This window comes from Mytilus edulis, chromosome 10 (genome assembly GCF_963676685.1).
Source record: "Mytilus edulis chromosome 10, xbMytEdul2.2, whole genome shotgun sequence".
In the NCBI taxonomy this organism is placed as follows: Eukaryota; Metazoa; Mollusca; class Bivalvia; order Mytilida; family Mytilidae; genus Mytilus; species Mytilus edulis.
Window position 1 is genome coordinate 2008774 of NC_092353.1, and position 25391 is coordinate 2034164.

The 25391-nt window shown below is 33.5% G+C and overlaps 2 protein-coding genes across 2 annotated transcripts in view; both read right to left on the bottom strand.

The window, feature by feature from the left end:
- Nucleotides 1-25391, bottom strand: part of LOC139493131 (obscurin-like protein 1) — a 228406-nt gene that overhangs the window by 28892 nt on the left and 174123 nt on the right. The window lies entirely within an intron of this gene.
- Nucleotides 1-25391, bottom strand: part of LOC139491269 (uncharacterized) — a 65064-nt gene that overhangs the window by 25050 nt on the left and 14623 nt on the right. Inside the window, exons 4-6 of the mRNA XM_071278811.1 lie at nt 5716-5784; nt 3552-3623; nt 994-1078 (exon numbers count right to left, since the gene is read on the bottom strand). The gene's annotated coding sequence lies outside the window, so the exon portion shown is untranslated. The remainder of the gene's footprint in view (nt 1-993; nt 1079-3551; nt 3624-5715; nt 5785-25391) is intronic.

The following is a 25391-nucleotide window of genomic DNA, read 5'->3' on the forward strand; positions in this document are numbered from 1 at the left end:
CTTTGTCTATAGTACTTAACTCCCGCTAAGAATTGATTTTTTTTTAAAAACAAAGATAAATTCTGTACATTGTTTTGAAAGGTTCAAATTTAACAAAGACTTATAGAGAAAATCAATTGTGGTATTCAATTTGCAGACTACACTATGAGCAAACTTTTCGGGAAGGGGTAAAAGTTTAGTCTCAATGTTTAACAATTATTTGGAGATGGTCAGGTTTAATTTATACGATGCACAGAACTGGGGCAGATTTATCAATATGTCTACAGTAGCCCAGTGCGAACAGACCTTTAAGTGGTCTATTACCGACGATTCGAAAAAAGAGTTTAGTCCGAAACCAGTCTAAATATCTGATGAAATAACATTAGTGATACCTTCTTCCTGCACGGGATGCACAAGGCCAACAAATGTGAAAATAAAAAGGCTATTAAAATAAGAGCTTATAAAGGACAAAAGGGTGTAGACAAAGTCGGGTAAGGAATCAGAACTTAACGCGAGGGAGGTCAACACTGTAGTTCATCAATGTGTTAAATATAATGCCCGGTGTTAACAATTTACTTCATTAGTCCAGCTTTCCTTTTATCAGTTCTACAAGATATCCAGGGTTACTCTCTGTTATCATTATTACATAACATTACATTACATCTTAATTAAATTGCAATATTTATTTTATAATCATGAAATAAACAAGTTAGTAATAAATTTTATTTAACCATAACTGTTTTATTATCTAGCTTTCTTGGAAAAAATGGATTCGGGAAATAGTTCTTACTTTCTGTTATCAGTTTACTAGCTTAAAATAGATATAAATGAAGTTGGATATGTTCTAATTGATAAATTGTACATCTATCAATTTGACCACAGTATGATGAAACCAGAAGATGCAAATACATAATTATGTAGATAGACATGCACACAAGGTACATGTATCTAACTGTTTCTTTTATTATTGTTTTATATTCACCATGCTGTATTGAAAACATTCCTGTTTTACACATAAATATCAACTTACAGAGCTGTTTTTGAAAGGTTAACAAATGCTTCTGTTTCGATTTCCTTTAAAAATGGAGTAATTCCAATGCTAAAATGAAAACTACATTAAATTAGAAGTGGCAATTGATTGTAAAAAAGGAAGCAATATAAAAACCAAAGTTATTTAGACATATGTATTGATAAGTAAAAATCTTTATCGATCTTACGTAATTTAATTTGTATAGTTTAATTCATACTTAATGAATTTTGTGTTTAAATGTTTTGGAATTCAGCTAGGATAAGAAACAGTCAAAATAATCTGTCGAGAACTGTTCTGTAAAATTTCTAGTTAATTCGTAACATTCACGAAACTCATTTAATACGCCAAATCTAGATTTCCACAAATAGTACAATTTTTCAAATGCTTGAGATATATTACTCGATTTATTTCACTTGACCTGGCGGGAGTTTCAACGATTCGCTCACAATAAACCAGTCCCTCTGTAGATAGGTGTTTTAGGATAAACTCATCAATGAAGTGTCCAGTCATTGTTTGAAAATTTCCTTTGATGACACTGATTGGTGATTAGAAATCAGTAATAATTGTAACGACAATCATCCTTATCACACACCTCTCTTCAAATAGACTGTCCTTATGTAAAATAAAACGTAAACTCCACCCGATCAGTTGAAATAACATTAGTAATACATATTTGAAAAGCCAAATTTGACATTCTATCATGTTTTACGGTGACTTGATGTTCATGATCCATGTTAAATGAATTAGTGAGTTTTAGGAAGTAACAGCAGTCAACTATCAATCTGCTAGGATATGAGGCCTTATCACGATAAGAATTGCCAAGATATCGATATAAATAACCCGACTGATGTCACCTGTAAATTACGATATAATGGTTCTCCTGGATCACCCGAGATCATACCCGCTTTTGGTGTGGTTCGTGGTGCACATTTGTATTTTTATGCCCCACCTACGATTGTAGAGGGGCATTTTGTTTTCTGGTCTATGGCTCCGTCCGTCTGTGCGTCCGTTCGTCCGTTCAGGTTAAAGTTTTTGGTCAAGGTAGTTTTTGTTGAAGCTAAAGTTCAATCAACTTGAAACCAGAGATGGGTCCGATTACTTTCAATGTAATTGATTAAATTACAATTACTTTGTCATTTGTACGATTAAATTAAATTAATGATTACATCATTTCTGAAAGTATCTGATTAAATTAATGATTACATTGACAAAGTAATCATGATTACATCTGATTACAATGAATTTAAAAACAAAACATTTTGAATGATGTGAATGAATAAACGTTTAATATAACTATAGCATTTTTGAGAAAGTATTTCATTTGGTTCAATTATAAAATGATAACTTTAAATTAAACTTCATTTATTTAAATAAACACCAAATTTCACTACATATATATATATACATTACACTTTATCACCAATGATCTCTGAATTATTTTGAATTAAATTTAAAAAAGATATTTCATAATCAAGAGTTTTTTGTTTTTCTTCTGACCTCTTTCATAATTTATATGTATTCCAAGTTGCAGTTTATTGAAGTTTAAATATGGATGAAATAAAGTAACCAGTTAAAACTATGTTAAATTTTAATAGAAATGTTTAATCAACTTGTAAAAAATATGTAAGTACTAAAAATCATTGCATTTTACATGTCCAGTCCAAATACAAAAAAAAATTAAACAACATATTTGTCCAACTTTTAATTAATGTGCTAATTAGATAAATTTTCATGTCTGATTTATCTTTTAACATATATGTTTCCTTACAGCTATACTCAATTGGTAATTGCAATAAAAACAAACATTAATTAGTCTCCTACCTGTCAATTCAAAGTTGACAAAAATCACAAAAATTAACAAAAGATTATAATTCAGGGTTAAAGAAAAGTATTACTTGAAAATATAACAGTTATTATCAAAAATTAATATGAAGATCATTATAAAACAATGAATATACATGTATGTACCAAAAAGATATATGATTGTATTATATGTCTCTGCTTAGGCTAATGATGACTTTTCAATACTGTAATTTTATTTTTTACAGAAGTAGACATGCTTGAAGTAGCCAAACCATTTTAGTATGTTTAAAATTTATCATATATGAATAACAAAGAGGTTCATTTTATGACCAAAAACACAATTTTAGATTTTTTCATTGTAATCAGAATGTAATCAAAAAGTAATCATGATTACAGGGTATTTTGAAAAGTAATTGATTAAATTAAATTACATGTAATCAGATTTTTGGCTGATTAATGATTACACTGATTACTTGAAAAATAGTAATCAATTACAGCTGATTAACGATTACAATTACAATTACCCCAAGTCTGCTTGAAACTTAGTACATTTATTAGGCAAATTTCGTAAAACCTATTACATGACTTTTGTATATGTTAGCGACTGATTAGGGATATGTTCTAGTTTAGTATCTTCCTTGTGGTTTTGAATGCGTCCTGTAGTTATAATAGAGAATATATTTGAAATCAATTACACTGAATATTGTTTTCGAAGTATTAAATATGTAAAAGTACTTACATTAAGTTTAGAAGTGGAAGATTGACGAAAGCATGTTTCTCTATCACTGTTATAGGGTTTCCATAAAGAAAACTGTAGAAGACAATAAGTACATGTATGTACCTGCATGCATGTTGATGTGCACATGGACTAAAACATATCGTTATAAATGAACAGAATTTGCGCAGAAAAGCAGACGGTTTCAGTATTTAAAAAAAATAATTAAAAACTAAAAAGCATATTGAAGAATAGTTTTGACTTTGAGAAACATATAAAACGATGTTACTCGGAAAAATATATTTAATGATTGTTTCCTTTGTCAAACTATGAAACTTATAAGTGCTATTCTTTTTTCATATTGGCTGACGTATGTACTACGAATTGCTGTTATACAGTTTTTAATACACGGCAACTCTCACACAAAGTACGCTACTGTCATCCTTAGTATGTTGTAAAATCTAGCTTATACTTATTCTTGGAGAAAAAACATTTCGATTAAGAATTATGACCAGTATATAAATCAGAAGGAAATGCCATTTAGCACGATCGCGCAGTAACGGTTTTATTTAAGCTGTGGAGGAAGGTGTATAACAGAAGTTACAAAAAATACATAACTCAAAACACAGTGTAGAATGGCAATGGACCTCTCGGGATTTTTGTTTGTTTGTTTCCGCATTTATTGGGTTCAGCAACGGACTTATCGGGTTTTGATTGATGACAACATGACACACAATTAGGAATCTAGACGATAAGAAGTCGTAATGATATAAGTGTTTGTGTTTTTATGATTACGGGAGTCACCAAAGATTTAAGTTTGAATTATTCATTTTTCATTTTGCTTCGGTACCACTCATGGCGTTTTCAATACTAAAATTCAAATATAGAAATAAGGCATAGGTACTATAATTCAATCACGGACCCGCGATATTATATATAAAGTGGTTCGTATCCTTGACCTTAATTGACGAATTTAGATATAAACGCGATAATCGGATTATTTTCTCATATATATTACTATATGTAATACCGTCCTGTTCTGTTTATTATAATCATAACAGAAAGCGTAGTTGGGACTGGTGTTTAAAATAATCTTGACGCCCAAATCGTTCGTATTTAAACATTTTTTTTTAAAGATATAATTTGCTTATTTGCTTATTTACACAAAACACCTTACAAATATAGATTTATTTCATCTTCAAGTCATTGTTCCACTACTAAATTGTATATTCTACTTACAAGTACACTTGGTACAATCAAAAACCTGATAATAAATTGTTCAAATAAGGCCTTTGCAAATAGTGGAATTAATTACTTTTGGAGTGTCAAAAACTCGTTGGAAGTACTTAATAAATTCCATGCATATATTGGTGATTTTGAATCTGTCCAAAGTTTAGATTTTTCTACCCTAAATATCATTTTGCACTGATAAGTCTTGTGTAGACGAAACGCGCGTGTGGCGTACTAAATTATAATCCTGGTACCTTTGATAACTATTTACACCACTGGGTCGATGCCACTGCTGGTGGCATTTGTTAGTCTGGTATGTTTTAAATTTTAGTTTCTTGTGTATAATTCGGAGTTTGGTATGACGTCCAGTATCACTGCATTAGTATGCATATTTGTTTAGGGGCCATCTGAAGGATGCGGGAGTTTCTCGCTACATTGAAGATCATTGGGGGCCTTGGGCTGTTGTCTGCTCTATGGTCGGGTTGTTGTCGCTTTGACACATTCCCCATTTCTTTTCTCAATTTTATTAAATCGACGACCGCTAAGCAAACACCTGGATAATTTCAATGTTGTGTGTAATGTATTCCAATGAAGAAGACCTTTATGGCGTGTTATTGTGCAGCTTACTAATGTTTCGTTCATCATTTTGTACATACTAGGCTGTAAGCTTTCTCGGTTGCAATAAATGTATTTCATTTGTCATTTCAGTGCATTTTATAGCTGACTATGCGGTATTATTATCCTATTTCTAATAGATTGATGATGAATTATTAACGATAATAATTTCGAGAAAATGATCGTCTACGTGTGCCGCCGTTATTTTGTTCTGGAATACATAGTATTGGTTTTATTTATGTCCTGATATACTTTTTTTAAGTTAACATGAAAAGTCATAATCACTGTCTGCAGTCCAAAATTCTGTTCTGCTAATCATTAAATAAACTATAACTAAACTTACAGATCACGTAATGAAATATCGCTAAACATATTTGCTGTGATTCTAGACAAATTGTTGTTTTCAAGGTGTCTAAAACAAAAAAAATATATCACAATTATATTATATAGTTATCAGAGGTACCATGATTATAATTCAGTACGCTAGACGCGCGTTTCGTCTACATAAGACTCATCAGTGACGCTCATATCAAACTATTTATGAAGCCAAACAAGTACAAAGTTGAAGAGCATTGAGAATCCAAAATTCTAAAAAAGTTGTTCCAAATACGGCTATGGTAATATATGCCTGGGATAAGAAAATCCTTAGTTTTTCCAAAAAATCATAATTTGTAAACAGGAAATTCATACAAATGACCACATTATTGATATTTATGTCAACACCGAAGTGTTGACTGCTGGGCAGGTGATACCCTCTGTGACGAAACTTCCACCAGCAGTGGCATAGACCCAGTGGTGTAAATAGTTATCAAAGGTACCAGAATTATAATTTAGTACGCCAGACGCGCGTTTCGACTACATAAGACTCATCAGTGACGCCCATGTCAAAATATTTATGAAGCCAAACAAGTACAAAGTTGAAGAGCATTGAGGATCTAAAATTCCAAAACGTTGTGCCAAATACGGCTAATTTAATCTATGCCTGGGATAAGAAAATCCTTAGTTTTTCCAAAAATTCAAAGTTTTATTATAATTGATTATTTAAGTATAATCATTTCGCTCCATAACGCAAATTTAACATATCTCTATAATAACATTGTAATCTTATTATTGTAAACATTTGTGTCACACACAACAAAGAATACAAACGTAATTAAAACCCAACTCTTTAGAGAACAATTGAAGGTCTTTCCACCTCGATCATAAGAATGAAATTTAAAAGACGATCTTAGAAAAAGTCACTCCTTGTTGATGTATTTTTTTTTTTAATGAATAATTTAATTTTTAGCATAGGTCAAAATCTAGAACATCAAATTGACCTTTGACCTTGACCTCTCTTTCAAATCAAAAGACCTTAGGTCAACCACTTGTATGGTTGTTGAGAAATACCGATTTCAAATACAAAAGGGGAGAAAACTCCTATAATGGTTGACCAAAACACTTCGACTTAAATGAGTTGGACCAAGGATTCCATATCAAAAGACTTTAGGCCTTTACGATGTATAATGTGTGAACTTATCCAACATATCGCCTATCTTAAATTTTCAAAGGGAAATAACTCCCATTAGATGTCATCCGATCACTCCAGTCAAAATAAACCAAATCATTCTTAAGAAGAGACGAACAAGTTGGTGAAAACAGTTTGCTAAAACCTTTTACGATTTAAGAAATATAGCGATAACAAGAAAAAGGGGACGTGGGAAGATAACTCCTATAGGAATAACTGTTCTGTCACTTAGGGTGAGTTTTGAAACTCTCATTACTGTATAACATCATTGGCCAAAAATCAATTCGATATGTTGTAAAGCAAAAAGGCATCTCAGACGGCAGAAGAAGAACAATTATCAGAAGAAAAACAAAAGGTCTTTTCACGAAAACAGGCAAATACTAAAAAAAAATGGTTTTTGGATATTTCTAATCTTTGAATACACACGTCTAAGGTTGTTTTTTTAATAGGAAAAAATTAGCGGATTGTGTGAAAAGATGATTATGAAAATTTTCATTACATATAAACAGGGTGAAGGTTGACGCCAGATAATTCAAACCCGATGCATTTGTTTCCACTTGTCAGGATACTGATTTTCAGTGGATGTCGTTTGTTGTTGTGGTTCATAAGTGTTTCTCGGTTCTCGTTTTTATATATGTTTTATGTCGTTGGTTTTCCTTTTTGAATGGTTTTGCACATGTTGTTTTGAAGGCCCTTTTTAGCTTGCTGCTCAATCAGAGACAAGGTTCCGTGTTGAAGACCGTACTTTGTTTTTTAATGGTTTACTTTTACTAATTGTCAATTTGAGAGAGAGTTGTCTAATTGGAATTCATACTACATCTTTTCATATCTATCTACTAACAATAAGATTATAACAAAATAATAAATAAACCAATGACAATTCTACTTCTGTTCACCCGTTTTTATTTTATTATCTTGTGTACTCTAACGAGCAGAATCCGTATATGAGTTAAAAACAAATTGTTGAGTTGTTAAGTACACTTAGCTAACATTGTTTAATGAGGAAATGTAGTTTGATTGTTTATAAGACAACTTTCCTTCCCCACATTTTTATTTCTCATTACTCTTTTTATTTCATTAAAATACAAATACTTACAATACTAGTCCGGAACTTATTGTTAAGTTTACAAAGCTCCTTGGTTCAATTATTCTTATTCTGTTGTCTTTCAAATACCTAAAATGTATTGGCTACTATAAGACGAAATTGAACAACCCTGTAACAAAATACAAAATAGGAATATATCATTGCATTCTACATAATTATAGTTGAAGATATTAGCAAGCAAAAGAAAGAATTGTGCAAATGATGATACAAGCATGAAAATAAGCACGAAGCATCAATAGTATATACTTTTTTGTTGCTGTTTTTTCCAGTCCTAAATACTTATTTTTCTGGCAACCTTTTTCTTTAACATTCTTTCAGTGAAAAACATTATCAGGTTTGGTGGCTACTTTCCTTGCATGTGATGTATTTAATAGAAATATATATTTGACTCTTCAGGGTTTGCGCATGCGTGAAAATTTCACAAAATTCACGCATAAATATTGTAACTATTTACTACTTACTTGGTGCAATTAGATTTCAAATGATATTATGAATTGATTTGATACCTTTTTATGGTTATGAAACAAATGCGTTTATCTTTTATGCACATGCGCAGACTATTTATAGACATACAGAGTGATTTGTACTCACTACCAGGGCACAATGATGTAAATCGTAGTTCATCTAACAGACGAGGATTTGAATTTCGTAATAACATCTTGGTCGTCATTTAATTCCTCTATAAATCTATGCTCTTCCCTCCATGTAAGTGTAACTTCCATGATGCCACTGTTTGAAAACACGCCCATTCAGTTGAATTGATCAAGCATTTGATGAATTAAGGGGAAAAAGTGGTTGACTTTCAAAATCCCGGCCAAATACACTTACAGCTGCAGATCACCAAATCTTGGTAGTGGCTAGGCAAATTTAGTGGGAATGGCCAGATTTGTATGGATAAGATAAGTTTATCGTTATATATTGTGGATATATAGCATATTGATATGGCTTGTTGTTTAAAAAAAAGAGTGATATATTACATGAAAGTATATTGATTTGTGCCCTCACTGAAGCCGATATTGCAACACCTAGAACGTCATTTCATTTTCATGTATATTTAAATGTACCTAGGACTAGTCATGCACATCAAATAACTGCGTGTGTTTTGCTCAAATCATTTTAAAATGAGTAAACGCAGAAACTATAGCGTATGACTCTGTGCCGTACAGTTATTTAATAGACTGGTGTAAGAAACGAGAGTCATCTCAACCACAGTTTAATTTTTGACGTTCAATTATAAATCTAAAAGAATTCTTGTACTTTCGGTCTGGCACGCATTTTATAAATCGGATACCGTACCTCAAAATCAGTGCATTTCAAGCATGATACCGTGTTTTTTGTTCAAATCGAATAAATTATGCTCGATGGTTACTGATCCATCTCCGAGATATGGCTTAACTTCATGAACATCGTTTGACGGTACGTTAGACCAGCAAGTTGTTTTCTTATTTTATCGGACACAAAAACAGAATAATGCAATTGTGATAGGCGATGTTGGTGCCACCGAAGATCCATTTAAAATGATGGATGGATGGACGTCTGTAGATTGATAGATGAATTTGAACAATGTAGTGGTTCGAATCATTCTGAAACAGACGAACGACATCATAAAGACTCAACACAAAAGGATTTCTTTGAAAAGTCTCAAATGCTTTCTAAAGTAATGAACGAGTTAGGAAATCCATTTTTTCTATTACTATAACAGTCGTCAGATTTGTACAAAATTGACTCTTTTTAGGAAATTGTTGACTCGGAGGCAGGTGAGATATGTATATAAACCCCAAGATAATTGGTCCGAACAATACGAAGATCTTTTGAAGCAAATGCAAAACGACGGTGAATTTGCTTTTTATAGACAGGTTTTTCCAATTATCTGCCTTAGTTTGTGATGCAACTCCTAGGCATCGTGGTAGTAGCGATCGCCATTACAACCGTGAAAAAAATGTAAACAAGATATACATCTATCTCTCAGACCGCATGCAATAAACGTAAACACAAGAATGTGAAGCGTATTTGATCTCGGTAAATTACAGAATAAATAATAAAGTAATTAGATATGTAATGGAGATTAAAATTATTAAAAGTATATAAAGTGTGTTTTAGGCCAGGTGTCCGGTGTCCTAAAATATAACTCACGGTATTTGATACGTTTTAACCCGGACAAAATATATATGAATGTTAATACCCAGGTTAAAAATCGATTAAAATATATTGATTATTATAACACATTCATAAATAAAAATAAAATGTCTTGCCGGGTCAAATGTGATAAATCCGAGAAAAAAAACAGGTGCAATTTTATTGAACATAAATAAATGTCTGTGGTCGGACCTAAAATTCAACAATCTTCTAATCCGACGGTCCTATAATTGGACAGCATGCTTTTTCTCCGGCGCTCGGTTACTTAGATAATCTGAAAAAATATACCTATAGACATGTACCGTTTGATGATAAGCTTTTTCACAGAAACGACTTTTTTTTTGCATGTGGTTCGACTCACGTATACTGCTCAAAATTGAGTGACGTTTGCGTATGTCGTCGGGACATATGTAAAATTTGCGATTTAATTTGGCCGAAGAAGTTGTGAAATTTTACGACCCATGTAATTATATAGTTATTAAGTGTTCGATTCTGATTTCTTTTGCAGAAAAATTACTGGACTTCTTTTAAACCGAGTTTTACTTTGCATATTGCTGTGTGTTTGTTTAATCTTCATTGGCTAGATGTATAGGGGAGGGTTGAGATCTCATTAAACATGTTTAACCCCGCCGCATTTTTGCGCCTGGTCCAAGTCAGGACCCTCAGGCCTTTGTTTATAGTCTTGTATGATTTTTTTTAAAGTTAGTTCATTTATATGCTTAGCAGTTTAGTTTGACGTCCATTTCACTGAACTAGTACATATCTTTGTTTACGGGCGAGCGGAAGCCCGCTTCCGGGTGCGGGATTATCTCGATGTGTCGAAGACCTATTGATATTTTACCCCTCTGTAAATTCACGATGTATATAGTACAGTATTAAAGTATTACATTAGGGATGTATATTGGACCATCCTCCTTCTCAGTGAACTGTCGGAATTTCTGGTTGTTGCATTATGGCTATGCTTCCGTAGGTTCTAGTAATCTATTTGATCACAAAGACCTTTGAAAAATCTTTTCTAATGTGTAAAATTTCATAATTCATGCACATAATAATCGACTGAGGAAAGTTCAAATCAAGTTTCAACAGAAAACACTGTATACGAAGTGAATATATGGTTTTACACTAGTAATTTTGGGGCCCTTTATAGCTTGTTGTTCGGTGTGAGCCAAGGCTCCGTGTTAAAGGCCGTACATTGACCTATAATGGTTTACTTTAATTTTATAAACTGTTATTTGGATGGAGAGTTGTCTCATTGGCACTCACACCACATCTTCCTATATCTATATACTTTAAGCACACATGCCTTCATATATGGACCATCAAGACGAGGTTTATAGATAAGTGCCCTTAATAGTAAGTTTTGTTGGGATTTGTCTATGGATGCAGCTGTTTGCAAAAACTGAGTTTTCCATCAAGAACTGACACCACTGAATAAAATATTTTACAAGCCGCTTATTTTCGAAATATGAAAGCGCCATCACACATAACCAACTATCAAACTAAGTGTTAACCTCATCAGAACGATGCGTAATATGTCTATACGGTAACTTGGTTTCCCCCTTTTAGTAAAGTTTGAGCTCCTTACTCGTCTCCTCACTCGTCTGTTAGCAAAATGTTTATGTTGTCGGAACGACTGTCCATTTGTAAGCATAAAGATAGTCATCTATGTATAAAAAAAGTCTTCTCTTCATACTTGGTTGATATGCATCAGATTATAACTACGTAACACTGCATGTGGCCTCGGGGAAGGTTTCATTGTTATTATCTAAAGAAATGTGCAGGAACGGATTGAGGAGCCGAGCCCCCTTATGAAGCTTCATTTATGGTGAATCCATTTTTTTTTACCGCTTCCACTACAAATTGTGTCTTGTTTGGGGACCCGTGGTCCCCCCTTTTCAAAATCTCGGATCCGCATCTGATGTGTAGGTATTCTATACAAACAGAGGCAGATGAACTGTAATCATCGGAATAATTTTCATAGATAATTTAAGTTTGACGACGTGTCAACATTCGTCTGCCAGTGTATCAAGTGGTTTTTTTTTAAAACGTATTGTGTGTAGTCGGCACAACTTGTATATTTACATATTTTATTTATTGAGTTTTTCCACATCTGCAATTTTCTACGATTATTTGTACAATTTTTAACTGCACAAGAAATACCTCCACCTTTTTATAACTTTCGGCAGTATTCATAGTAAAATAAATAAGAAACAAATTAAGGAAATACAAATGTAAACAGAAAATCGATAATGTTTTGATCAATACACGTGCGTTATTTTTCACGGTTGTAATGGCGGATCGGTCACGTGAGAGGTTAATGGATGCGCCCATGTTTTCTAGGTCAGTTATAGATAAACCCGTCTATAACCAGATAAAATATGACTATTTTCTGTTATAGCCGTAAAATGAAACCTGAAATGTCTTTGTCAAAAAACAAAGCTGAAAAACATGAAAAGTGATTGAGATCTCTTTTCTTGACTTTTCATTTCCTGTCAAAGTAGACAGTTTGCCTTGGAAGATTTCTTTATCAATGAAAACAAAATTACTTCTCTCTTTGTCTAAGAATGTCACTTAGATCGCAGTAAATAGGTATACCTGAAACACTGCCATTTGCCATCAACTGATCCATATTCTGACGCATTTATCGTTGGTTGGCCAGCAATGTTTAATTCCGGGCCACGACGTGCAAAAATAGTTGATGATTATGCACAAACGATGTCATACTGCCTTACATAAAATCTTGCGCCGATAAGTATTTAAAAGTATACATTGTATTTGATGTTTATTAAATTAATACTTTAAAAGCTTGACCGAGGAAAGGCAAAGTGCTGATGCTAGACGGAAAGTTGTTGTTTCTGGTAGAACGCCAAGGGTTTTGAGTAGTCTCTATGAAGATGAAAACAACACGGAATGGTTCAAGTTTCTTGCCGACAGAATTGCTTCTGTAGTGACTTATAAAAATGCTTATGCTACTGAAGGTGAGATATTCTTTGCAATTTCAATACTGATACTTCCCAGCTATCCCGTTATAATCACGAACAAGCAGATACAAGTATGTTTGTCCATGATAAGCTTGCTGCTGAAAATGGTTTGATACAAGTAATTCTAAATAGTACTGACACAGGTTAAGTAGTATTACGGATTGCAGCTCTCGCAGTATTACGTATGGACAAATTGTGGATATGTTTTTGAAGTAATAAATACTTTCGATGGCTTCATGTATATGACATATCAAATGAATATGACACTGTTTCATTCGGTTAAAAAGTTAAGAGGTCAGCTTGGTAGGCATTTGGAGTATATTAAGATGTAATGGACGTTTTTGCTTACTTTAATTTTGAATGAAAGACACAGGCATGTACATCATAGAAGCATTTGCTTGCATCATGCACGGCAACATCAACATTTGCTGTTAACAAGGCACAAATTTAATCACCGCCCTTAAGATGCTATTCCGCCTACCAGAGGTTCTCTTTCGAAGCACATAAAAAAGAAGCATATTAAGATGGACTCAACCGGTTTTATGTATTCAACAAGTACGCGTACTAAGTCCTGAATTCTGGGTTTGGAAGAAAAAAAAAACAATGACAGTTGGAAACCAACATGGTCTTCTTTGGCTGTCGTTGCATCCTCATATAAGGAACTTTTGAAATACGGATGCAATTAACCCAGCTGTGTAGATAACTTGTATAACCAAACTAGGTATTTGAAATAAACAAAGCAAGTGATATATCTTGTAATTGAGAAGAAAATGTGAAAACAATTAGAAGTTTTCAACGTTTTTACCGCTTTTTCGCAAACCGGAGGTAACTTTTTCTTCATGCATGTATTGGTTCATCGTACTTTATAAGGAACAGTAATCTACGTTTTATCAAAACTTACGTTGGATTTTACCTACAACCAACACAGCTTTAAAGGATTAACGAAATGTAGCCATTTTCAACGTTTTTGCCGACATTTAGGAACCGGAAGTTACTTTTTTGCCACTTATGTATTGTTTTTTTTTGTACTTAAGGAACGGTAATTTGGAATACATCTATAACACAGCTTTCAAAGGATTTACGAAATGTAGCCTATTGGATATGATGCCATTTGCAAAATGAGCGGTGGCCATATTGCAAAAATAGATTTTTTTTATGGCCAGCAGCTGATTTTTTTTTAATTTTCGTTTAATCAACCTTTATACCAAATTTCATGCTTGTATCACGATTTTAACCATTATTTCCATAATATCTCCCACTGATATGTCAATTTAAAGTTGGACACCGTTTCAGAAAAGTACCAGAATCTATGACGATTTAAATTTAGCAATATATCATACACCTGCATATGGGATATACATTTCCTTGCTTATTTTGGCATTGAAGAGTTTGGAGTTCCAACTCAGTAAACATGACTCTGTACTTGCATTATTTATTCCGTCGTTGTGTTTTTGTTCTATGATACTTTTTGTATTATTGTCTTTCATATTTGCTAAAGTGCTTTGTCTGTGGCTTTGTTTTTGTGTCTCGTTGTTACATATGACGTGGTTCTGTACTAATATATTCGGTCATTTTGTTATTGTTCTAACATAATGTTTGTATTTTTGTCTTTCATGTTTCGTACTGTGCTTTGTCTATATACCTTTTTGTGCTTCTTTGTTACATATTTGGTTGTTTTTATATATATTTAGAATATAACATAATCGTGACAACGTTGATAGTTGTACCCCTATTTTTGCCATTTTTACATATTATGTCTGTTTGGTTTGTTGACACATTGTTGTCAATATAATGAAATTGTATGAGACTTTAATAAAAGCGAGAGGTTTAGCTAGCTATAAAACCAGTTTTTCTTATACCATGCATTTATAACCTTAGTAGTATTTGGCACAGCTTTTGTGGAGTTTTGGGTCCTCTGTGCTTTGTATTTGATTGGCTTTCAAATCGTTTTGATCTAAGCGTCACTGGTGAGTATTAAGATGACGAAACGCGCGTCTTACGTATCAATTATAAGCCTGGTACCTTTGACGAGTGTTTGATAAATGAGGGGTGTTGTTTGGGGATAGGGCTTAGTGTTGAAGGCGGCAATATGATTTGACGTAAAGAATAGCAATAAAAGCACCTTTTCTCTCCTGCTAATGTTATTTTGCTGTGTGTGTACTAATTTTGTGCAATGAATAAGTATTTTCTCTTACAAAGAATGTGCAGTTAGCCAGAAAACAGTTATAATAAGAATTAAAACAAGCAGGTTCAGCTTAATATCAACTAAAACCAAAATTTTAAGAAAAATATATAAACACATAAAAAAGGTTTGCGAATCGATTATCGAATAAACCTAGTTTGACGTAGGGGAAACAATCACACGTTTTTGCTCGGTCTTCAAATACTCCAGATTATAATTATATTCATTAAATGTATTGTCTTTAAGCATTGGTAATTATGCATTCCTTGTAGATATGTTACAATTAACAGCAAAAAATATATATCAGGTAATTCCGAGCATACACCTGTACGTTAGATACTTCAGCTGATTTGTAAAATTCCGTCTTCATGCTTTACAAATCATGTACTGCGTTACGACGCTAGATAAAAACTGACTAAGAAAGGTAGCACCGGCCATCTAAAGCTTTATTATAAAAGAGCTTACGTTCTTTAGTGGTATAGCGCGTCGGGCATTTTGCAAGGTGCCCCGATATATCAGTACCATGAGTTTGAATCCCGGTCAGAGAAGAGCAAATTTTTCAGATCTAACATTGTTGGGCTGATATTTAGACGAATTATATATGGATATATTGCGTGAAAATATTTATATAACACTCATCAGTGTGTTTAATTAAGATTCAGAGGCACTTATATATATATAAATATAATATTAATATAATTATGCAACTATGGGTTATTATATGACATTCATCAATGAACAAAACCGATACATCATAAGAAATAATACAAGGCCCCGACATGAAAAAAGTATAACAATTTAAACAAGAAACTAAGATTCAGTACAAAACAATAATAGGAAACCCAATAAGATCATGATTATGCAACAAACGCCAATCACTAGATAAGGACAGGCTCATTTTAACAGACTATTGGAATCCCAATAGGTACCAATTGCGCTTTTCTACTTGCAGATATCTTTTTGTATTCCTATGAAGCAGAATGTATCCAAGGGCTTGTACAGAAAGGTGAAAAGAAATTAGCCCAGTCTTTTAATTTCACCTTTCGGTATATTGATGATGTACTGTCTCTTAATAATAATAGATTCAGTGATCACTATCATCCCCTCATAAATTTTACGGACGCCATCACGAGTTGGTTGACTGTTATGGAATAACTGTTTCACAAATGATATCAGATATGTTCCTTACGTCGTAACTATATACAATCCCCTTCCCTTTCATGAATGTGACCTACCGAATTAGACTATTTACTGGATTTGTTATCACACAAGCAAAAACGGGTGCCACATGTGGAGCAGGATTTGCTTATCTTTCCGGAGCACCTGATATCGCCCCTAGTTTTTTTTGTGAGGTTCGTGTTGTTTATTCGTTAGTTGTCTATGTTGTGTCATGTGTGCTGCTGTTTGTTTTTCTTTTTCATTTTTAGCCATGGCGTTGTCAGTTTGTTTTAGATTTATGAGTTTGACTGTCCCTTTGGTATCTTTCGTCCCTCTTTCAATATATCCGAGTGAACTTGCCTACCTTTTTCTCGAAATTATGGTAAGTTGAATACCAAAATATATGACAAACGCAATGATTTTAACTTTCTTATAATCAACATTCCATTGCTGTGTAGCAACATCCCAGCGGCACCAGCATATGAAATATATGTGTCTCAACTGATATGCTACTCTAGAGCTAGCTCAAAGTACGTTGAGTTTGTTGAACGAGGAATACTCCTATCTCAGAAGTTGCTAAGACAGGGCTATGAAACAATTAATTTAAGGTAATCACTCAAGAAATGTTACGGTCGTCATCATGAACTGATTGGTTATTATGATAAAAGTGTGTCAGAAATCATATCAGAGATTCTTCCTCAGTCATAAAAACCTCCCTTCATTACCGAACTGAACAAAGAAATAACACGACAGGTGCCGTATACGGTGCAGAAAATGCTTACCCTTCCAGTGTCATGTCTACTATTGTTTGTGTGTTTGTCTTTTTCATTTTTAGCCATGGCGTTATCAGTTTATTTTCGATTTATGAGTTTGACTGTCCCTCTGGTATCTTTCGTCTCTCTTTTATACATATCATGTAGGTCAAAGTACACGGAGCATTGACTCACATCGAACAGCAAGCTATAAAGGCCCAAACTGATAATAGCATTAAACTACTCAAACGAGAAAACAGACGGTCTGATATACTAGTGTATAAAAGCGAAAAACACTTATGAAGCACATCAACAAACGACAACTATATTATTGTCCCAATTGATACGACATTCCCGGGATTGAATTTCCTATCATAATTTCCTTGAAGCTCACAGTGAAGCTATTAAACCAAGAGTTCCAAATTGTGAAGTTGAGATGATGTGTAATAACACATGTTACATGAGCCACACTACGGGTGCCACAGGTGGAATAGGATCTGTTCACCCTTCTAATGCACCTCAGATCACCCCCACTATTTGTTGTGGTTCATGTTGTTTAGTATTTAGTTTTATATGTTGTGTCTTGTGTACTATTGTTTGTCTGTATTCGTGTTTAGCCATGGCTTTGTCAGTTTATTTTCGATCTATGAGTTTGACTGTCTTTCTGGTATCGTTTGTTCCCTTCTGTTGGACATTATATTCCTGACTAAAGCCCCCATCATATAGATACAGTTATAAATAATAAAACAAGTACTTGCATGACTTGAAGACTTGGAAGGTTGACGAATGCCTCTCTCTCTATTACTGTGATAAGGTTTCCACTAAGATGACTGTAAACGAACAATAATTGGACTTTATGTTGTTTTGTTTTATTATAAAATAAGCATTCATATCAACACTCAGATGCATACAACATTTCAGTAGATAAAAAGAATAAAAATAGAAATCTTGACTAAACAGACTAGGAATCAAAATATAGCATTTGAAGCATGAACAAACGCGTTTAAGATCAACAAAGCCTTAAAAAAAACAATCGGGTTTCTTTATGTGTTCAGAAGTGGTAGACATATCCTGCTCAATATGTTTACCTCGCTGTGATACTCAAAGGAAGAAGAATTTGATAAATGCAAATATTGAACATATCAGAATGACAGATTTGATGTGTATGCATCGTGCATAAGGATGGAGACCTAGATATGAGAAGATATGATACATGTTTGATTGCCAATGAGACAACTCTCCATCCAAGTCAAAATTTGTAAATGAAAAAGCCTCTACAAAAGTTGATTTTGAGCCAATTGTATACACTTTTATCGCTATTTTGTGCATTTTTCCTTTGATATTTTTTTGTGATAATTTTTCATATCATGCTACTCGCTTGAGATGGAAAATTATCGCTAGAAACTAAGCAGGCACGTGGCGTTGCTAACGAAATTGACATGTAATTGACAACGTCGTCATAGCGATAAACACATTATCATTGGTCATCTCAACTCGATTGCCTTTCTCGCTTTCGCCGTCCCGGTTCAAGCGAGAAAATCAATCTCGTTGAGGTGATCGTCAAAAATAATTATATAAGTCATCATTAGCTGATAAATTATAGTCATAAGGGATCAGTTTGTTTATTGTTGACTTTTCAACTGCGATAATATTCATTACTGTTAAAGCGATTCGCTTCCAATCAATTTATAAAACAATGTTTCATTATCACTGAACTAGTATATATATATTTTCAGGGGTCAGCTGAAGGACGCCTCCGGGTGCGAGAATATCTCGCTGCATTGAAGATCTGCTGGTTACCTTCTGATGTTGTTTATTCTATAGTCGGGTTGTTGTCTCTTTGACACATTCCCCATTTCCATTTGCAATATTATAGATAAATCAGTATGACGTTTATTTTCAAAGGTAAATAACAAATACTGAACTTTCTTAACATATATACTGGACACATTATAAATGACTACAAGCTAAATTGATTGAATAATATTGATTAAGATTTACTATGCAGTGTTGCAATGTTGTCTACTGTTTCCAAACTTTTGACATTTTTATCTATTATCTCCGTTCTGTTTTGCTTACACAATAGGGTAAAAAAAAGTGAATTATATGGTGCTGTCATATAATTCACTTTTGACAACAGAACAAAAATCAAGGATAGGCAGAAAGGTAAACAATTACAGTTGATATGTGGCTGTGAGCTAATTTGTTGCTAAATTTGTGTTTTTGAAGGTTTTGACATGTTGTTAAGTTTTAGCAGACAAGACATATTCAATTTTCAAATCAACAAGCACACATTTTGTTATTGGGATGTACAAGTACCCGACCAAGTCCACTTGTATTTTTGTCCATCTGATGAGTTAAGCCTTGTTCAACTGAGCTTTATAGTTTGTTCTTACGTTTAACTGTTATACCACTGTCCCAGGTCAGGGGAGAAATGGGATCCCGCTAACATGTTTAACCCCGCTACAGTATGTGTGTATGTGCCTGTCCAAAGTCAGGATCCTGTAATTCAGTGGTTGTCGTTTGTTTATGTAAAATGTTCTTTTATATAAATAAGGCCGTTTTTTTTCTCGTTTGAATTGTTTGACATTGTCATTTCGGGGCCTTTTATAGTTGACTATGCGGTATGGGCTTTGCTTATTGTTGAAGGCCATACGGTGACCCAAAGGTGTTAATTTCTGTGTCCTTTTGGTCTCTTGTGGACAGATGTCTCATTGGCAATCATACAACTCTTCTTTTATATATACAGGCTGTTAACTGATCATGTTGATCCTCTGACACTTTTATCAGAAAAAGTCACCGCTTTATGAGTAATGGAAGTTTATGAATTCCTCAGGTGTATTAACTCTAAAACTAGAAAAATTGTTAAAATGAAAAATATATTATATAATAATTGGTGTAATTTTCAGACTTATATATATATATATAGAGTCTATAAGAATCTACCAACCAGTAAACTTAATAGGTATTGGATCATCAAAATTGACAATACTACACAAACAGGAAAAATTATATGAGTCTGAAAGATTGTGTAACAATACCGATAAATAGATGGAAAACAAAACACTAAAAAGTGTTGAATATCATTGCACAAAGATGGAAAAACTGAACAGATGATATAAATTATACAATAATTGCCAATATTTCGGCTCAACAAATGGCCTTCTTCGGTAACAAAAGTTTTAACAATAATGAGATATAATGTATAAGGTGTAAACATAGATCACTAATAATACAGGTAAGTTTTGGTCGATTGATTTTAATCCAAAATCCTGAATATAATAATATAAACACTGGACTGTAAATTTAATTATTTCTTTCTATAGATTCCATCTGGATGGAGGACACCCAGTGTTTTTATCCAAAACCTCTCCCGATTTTCTCTTTGCCTATTTTGCCATGTACAATCCTGTTCGATCACAAGGATCTTCATGTGATCAAAATCTTTCAGATTGTGATCTGGTAACCTGAAATGTTGGCTGACAGGAATATACGGTTTTTTTGTGAGGTCACTCCTGTGGCCATTAAGGCGTTTGTGAAATGGCTGCATAGATTCACCAACATATTGGAGACCACATCTAGGACACTCAAGAACGTAAATCACGTTTGAGCTTTTGCAGTTGACATTGCAGAAGATCTTGTATGTCTTTTCTGTGGTCTTACTGTGAAATGTTGATGAATGCTGCAATTGGTTGCAACATTTGCAGCGCTTATCCCCACAAGGCTGACAATTACCTACAGTATGGTTAGGTTTGGAAAGGTCAGCACGGACAAGTATATTTCTCAGGCTGTTAGGTTGTTTGAAGGCAATCATGGGAGGCTCAGGAAAGATTTTGGATAACTTCGAATGTTTCTCGATTGCTGTCCAATGATCACGAATGGTCTTGAAACTATTTCTCAGGCATGGATGGTAGGTGAGCACACATGGGATTCTTTTACTTTTCTGTTTATCTTTGTAGGTTAGCAGACTGCTTCTGGGGATGGATTCCGCTTTTCGAAAACTATTTTTGATGTTTTTGTGTTTATATCCCCTTCTTTTCAAATGTCCTTTAAGCTGCCCCAGACGTTGTTTTGCAGTGTCTTCAGAGGAGCAGATTCGCCTTATTCTGAGAGCTTGGCTGTATGGAATGCTCTTCGTGCAGTGTGGAGGATGGCAACTTTCAGGCGACAAGTATTGATGAGTATCTGTAGGTTTAGAGTATATATCTGTGTTTATTATACCTACAGAGAGGGTGCTAGATGTATCAAGGAAGTTTATGGTGGAATTAGATGTTTCATGGGTGAATTTGATGGTAGGGTGTTGATTGTTAGCATTTGTTATAAAAGTTTGTAATTGTTGGTCTCCCTTGTCCCATTTCATGTCAACGTCATCAATAAATCGATACCAGGAAAGCGGTTTTTCGATGGAGCACTCCAGCAGTTGCTTTTCAAATTTACCCATGAATATATTGGCATAAGATGGAGCCATTTTTGTACCCATAGCAGTGCCATTTGTCTGTAAATAGTGTTCTCCTTGGAATGTGAAGTTGTTCTTTTTCAAGACCATAGTAAGCATTTCAACTAAGCAATCAGTAGGTGGAATTTTAAGAGATCGAGAGTCCCAAACTTCTCTACATGCTTCAATACCATCCGCATGGGGAATATTCGTATAGAGAGAGGTGACATCCATAGTGACAAGAGTAGTATTGGCAGGTAGAGGGTTTAAATCCTGCATCTTTAGTAAGTAATCTGTAGAATCTTTAATAAAAGATGGCAAGTTTTCTACATGAGGTCGAAGATAGTAATCAACGAATTCGGATATTTTTTCGGTGGGATGACCATTAGCTGAGACGATTGGTCTACCTGGGTTACCAGGTTTATGAATTTTAGGGAGCAGGTAGAATCGCCCAGGTTTTGAATTTTCAGGTTTTAAATATTTGAAAGTATCTATATCAATGATGTTATTGTCACACATTTCCTTTAAACATTCTGTTATTTCCTCGCTGAATTGGAGGGTGGGGTCCGAATTAAGTTTATTGTAAAACCGGTCATCATCTAATTGGCGAATGGCCCCTTGGACATAGTTAGATTTGTCCATGACGACAACTGCACTCCCTTTGTCTGCAGGTTTAATAACAATGTCGTCATTATCTCTCAAATTTGTCAAAGCCACACGTTCATCAGGTGTTAAATTATCATAGGTCTGATTGTTTATTTTTACATTTGTAAGTATATCCGTTTTAACATTGTCTATAAATGATTCTAAGGTGGTGTTTTTGCTTGGTTTAGGGACCCAGTTGCTTTTCTTTCTAAATCTATATTCGTTGGAGTCATCAGAGTCACTATCTGAGGTGGTGCTATCGTCCTCTTTCGATGCAAAATGTTCATTGATGCGGAGGCTCCTGGCAAAATAATCCAGTTCCTCAGACAATTTAGTATCATTCACTGGACCTGGGACTGGACAAAAGTTTAGGCCTCTGGATAGTAATGACGTTTCGTCCTCAGTAAGTTGTTTGCTGGAAAGATTAACAACGGTAGTGATCTTGTTACTGAGGGCTTGAGGTCTACGTCTAAAATGTCTGTTTTTGGTTTTATTATTCTTTTTTTCTTTTGAACTAACGGATGGGAAAGAAGTACCATCCCGTTGAAATTTGCATCTTTGTCTGGAGCGGAGAGTGGCGGTCTTAGTGTTGGTTATATCTCTCAGGCGTTCTTGGATGTTCTCGAATTCGCTTGCTGTTAGATCTGTTTTGCAAGCCTGAGACAAGGAGTCAAATTGAAGTGTTAGGTTTTTAATATGTTCAATACAGTGTTCTCTAAGAAGTATGAGTAGACGGAGGGAACAGTGAAATAGGGTTTGATCCCACCTACGAAGAAATGTATTAGACAGGTTGCCGGTAGTTTGAGGCAGTGCTTTAATACATAAGCCACTGGGAATAACATTATTGTCAATATAATGACAGTAATTAGAAAGATAGTGTCTAGTACTAATTTGTATATATATATATATATACGATAAAACAAATAGTAATAAAACCAACATCAAACAAAAATAGTTATTATTATAGTTTTATTATAGTTGTTATTTTATGTTCTAACAAAATTTTTCCTTAAATTTATTTCGAAACATTTACCAGGCATGTGCTGGAAAATGAACACCAGTATGTTGATGGTTTCTGTAACAAACGAAGAAAGACTGTGTGTTGTTAGTCGGTTTTAATCCTTCATTTTCTACATAATTAATTTGCCTGTACCAATTAAGGAATTTGACAGTTAAATTTCATTTGCTGATTGCTTACCTACATAAATGGTGACATATCAAACATAACCGAAAAAGATAATTGCTTATCTATCATGACTCGAAAGCTGATTGAATATTCAATAATACATCAACAAAAGGTCGCATACCTACCTAATATTTAAAAGAATCAAAGACTGATTGCATATTGCACTTTACAAATTAAACCAGATGATTGCCTAACTAGATTTTACGTGGAATATGGCAAAGCTAAATAAATATTTCACAGTACACCATCAGCTGCTCGAATGTACCTATGTATAAAGTTAAATATTACATAGAATCAACAGATGATTGCTTACACGAGCTATTGTAATCACTGGAATATTGCAGATTATTGATCAACTCTATATTTAATGATTAAAATAATGGAATACTATAAAAAAAAAGTTGGCAGATATTATACAAAAAGCAAATCAATTGCTCTGAAATTCTAACCTGAGTGTGTAAAAATAGAAACAAGATGTGTTAAGGGTCAAGTTCAAGGTACGGCCCTTAACACGGATTTATGTTTGTTTGTTTTGACATTGTTGTCGATATAAAGGAATTTGATGCGACTGTCATACAAGTGAGAGGTTTAAAAAGCAATTAAACCAGGTTTAATCTATCATTTTGATATAAAAGAAAATGATTGTTCCAATTCATGAATATGACAGTTGTTATCCATATGTTTGATTTGTATGGGCTTTTTGTTTGGATTTTGGCATTTGATAAGTGACTTCACATTTGAGTTTTTCTCGGAGTATAGATTTTTTTTTTTTTTACTTTTTACATAAATAACATCTGAACAAGGATTTGATGTTGTAAATATTATAGATTTTTTCGTTAAAAAAATACTTCATGAAAGTAATTTTGCCCTAGTGTGATGGTAAAATATACGCCAGGAAAAACGATTTAAATGAAGGAATGAAGGCTATCACTAAGATACTTACTATCAGTAATGGTGGCGATAAATAAAACAGTGCAGAGTACATAAGCAGGCAATTGATCACCTCTAACATGTCTAAACAAGCATTTAATATTTTCAAAATAGATAAGAAGAAATTAAATAGATAAATTAGAGCAAAATAATTAATGCTCTGTCACCATGTTTGCCCTTAAATGCCCAAGCATTCCATTATCACGGTATATGTACCATTATCACGGTATATGTAAATAAAATAGGTAAACTTATAGTGTATTATATTGATAAATTGCACTTACAAAGTGTAAGTGTTTGCATGTAGTGTTATACGAAAAGTAATACTCATAAAGCTTTAAATAAAACGGCTAATCTAGTATCCTTTTTTAATAGAAATGTTGTGCTCATACTGAATGTCAGATATAAATATATGTCTGAGTATAAAGTACTTTGTTAGAATTATTAGGGGAAAATATTAACAAAAATGTAACAATGTATTTATAAAAAGAGGAATGTCCATCAAACCTGTCTAAATAGACACGTGGCTGGTAGGAAAACAGCTTCCATGTACCTTTCATTATCGAAAAGCGGGTCGATCAAAATTTTCAAGTTAGCTAAACCTCCCACTTGTACATGTTGTATATCATTTATTTATATATCCGTTATTATAGTAAAAAATATGGGCAAACATACATGACGTGTATAACTAGGATCCAGCAACCAATATTTTGTATACTCTTATCATAAACACATTTGAATAAAAACAAAACAAATACATATACAAATGAATTTAAAACGAGATGCATACATAATAGCGTTAAATAACTACTAGTATTATCTAATGAAATAAGAATATAGTGAGTAATTACATGGCAGATAGACGTGGAAGATTGACGAATGCATGTGTCTCTATTACCGTAATTGGGTTTCCAGTAAGACTACTGTGAAAGAAACATATACTTTTTTTTTATGTTATAACCAATTTAATAATTTTTGTGGTTGCACATTTGCAAATATATA